Genomic DNA, 1,962 nt, shown 5'->3' on the forward strand with positions numbered 1-1,962 from the left:
ATTAAATTAATTCTTCATTCCCTTCTCCTCCCAGCCCCTTAATTTCAGATGAGGGCCGTATTTTTGGAATGATAATGTTCCTTTCTTGTTTTTTATTTTTTAATTGAGTTTATTGGGGTGACGTTGGTTAATAAAATTATATGAACCAATGGTTTAAGGTGTACAATTCTATAATACATCATCTGTATATTGTATTGTTTTCACCACCCCAAGTCAAGTCTCCTTCCATCACCATTTATCCCTCCTATAACCTCTTTTACCTCTCCCACCCTCCTTTTCCCTCTGGTAATCACCATACTATTGTCCCTGTATATGAGTTATTGTTGTTGTTGTTTTCCTTAATCCCTTCACCATTTTCACCTAGCCCTGCAAGCACCCTTCCCACCCACCCCCCAGCTGTCAGTCTGTTCTCTATATACTAGTATGTTCATTTCTTTCTTTTTTTTCAGTTTAAAAGGTCTCACACATTTATTACTGAACCAACCTTCTACTGCAGAAAAAAAATCAACAGAGCAAAACCATGAGTCCATTAATTTTCCAATTAAAAAGCCCCAACTGTTCAGACAGTAGTGATCTTTTCAATCATTTAATGGTATAGGCAACCTGGATACAGCATAAATATGTGAGTCATCTCTCACGTGTGATTCCTCACAGGCCCAGTTTGGTTCTTCTCTAATGTCTCCTCTCCGAGTTGTACCTGACTTTATTACCAGTTTTCATCTGAATCCACTGGGAATGGGCCGATTCTGCTTTTGTTTCTTGTCCAGGAACCTCTTGATCCTGAAAGTCTTGTGGGAAGACATGGTGAAGGAGAAGTGAATGCACGCACCTCAATGACGGAGAAAGAGCTGTGTTCATTTCTTGTTGACTCTTTTTTTATCCTGGCCTGAGGATGTGTTTGTTGATTTGGGGGGGGGGGGGGGGGAGAGAGAAAGAGAGAGAGAGAGAGAGAGAAACCTTGATGTGAGAGAGAAACATCGATTTGTACACGCCTCACCTGGGAATGGAACCCAAGACCTAGGTATGTGCTATGACTAGAGCTCGAACTGCAACCTTTTTGGTGGATGGGATAATGTTCAAACCAACTGAGCCACCCAGCCAGGGCTCTTGTTGACTTTCTTATATGCAACCCTCCCTAGATCCAGGCAAGGCTAGTCATTGCTTTGGGAAATGTTAGGATTATTAAAGTAGAAATGAAAAGAACAGAGTCAAATGTCCAGGCTGTAAGTTGCAAAATAGGGATCGCCTTGCTTTCCATAAAGAACCAGGTTTTACGGGAGACAACTGTCTTTCCAAATTCCAAAAGCCCCCGAGAGTCTGGGGTGGCCCCCAGCATGTCCTGACTCAAGATCATCTCATCTCCACTGCACTTGTCTTTAGGAGATGAACAAAATCCGCAAGCATCGGATAATAACTGTTTTTAAAAAATGATTAAGTGCCTGTGGTGGGCAAGGAATCTGGATGTCTGTGTAACCTGGAAGACAAAACAAGGATGGGAACTCAGGTGGCAAGTGTCAGCACACTTATGAATTAACAGCTGCTTTTCCAAGTCTCCGTCCTCGGACTGTTGGAACAGAGACGAGTGACCCTTGCATTTCACGGTGGGGCCGTGCTCTGGCCCACACGCCTGACTTCCGGGTTTCCTCCCGATGCTGAGATCCTGTGACCTGTTTCAAGTGTAGCCAGAGCTCAGGTGTGTCCCAAAGCGCAGCCTACCTGTGGAGCAGTAGGTGAGTTTATAGTTTTCAGAGGATGGAATCAACATGGCCATGAAATACTGCTGAGAAGGGCCTGTGCGGCTTCCTCTGAGCTTCTATACACAGCAAATTGCAAAGCTCTGGACAAAAACGCAACATTAAACTTTAAAAGCCCACACAGCCCATGGCGACTGGTCACTAGTCTGTTGAAATGGAGAAAGAGAAAGAAATTTTTTCTAAGATTAAATTTCTCAATTGAAAAAAT

The 1,962-nt window shown here is 43.3% G+C and overlaps 1 pseudogene; it reads right to left on the bottom strand.

The window, feature by feature from the left end:
* Window positions 1–648: 648 nt before the first annotated feature.
* On the bottom strand, window positions 649–835 carry LOC102430052 (annotated as a pseudogene).
* Between the last annotated feature and the right edge of the window lie 1,127 nt (window positions 836–1,962).

This window comes from Myotis lucifugus, unplaced genomic scaffold (assembly GCF_000147115.1).
Source record: "Myotis lucifugus unplaced genomic scaffold, Myoluc2.0 scaffold_398, whole genome shotgun sequence".
NCBI lineage: Eukaryota > Metazoa > Chordata > Mammalia > Chiroptera > Vespertilionidae > Myotis > Myotis lucifugus.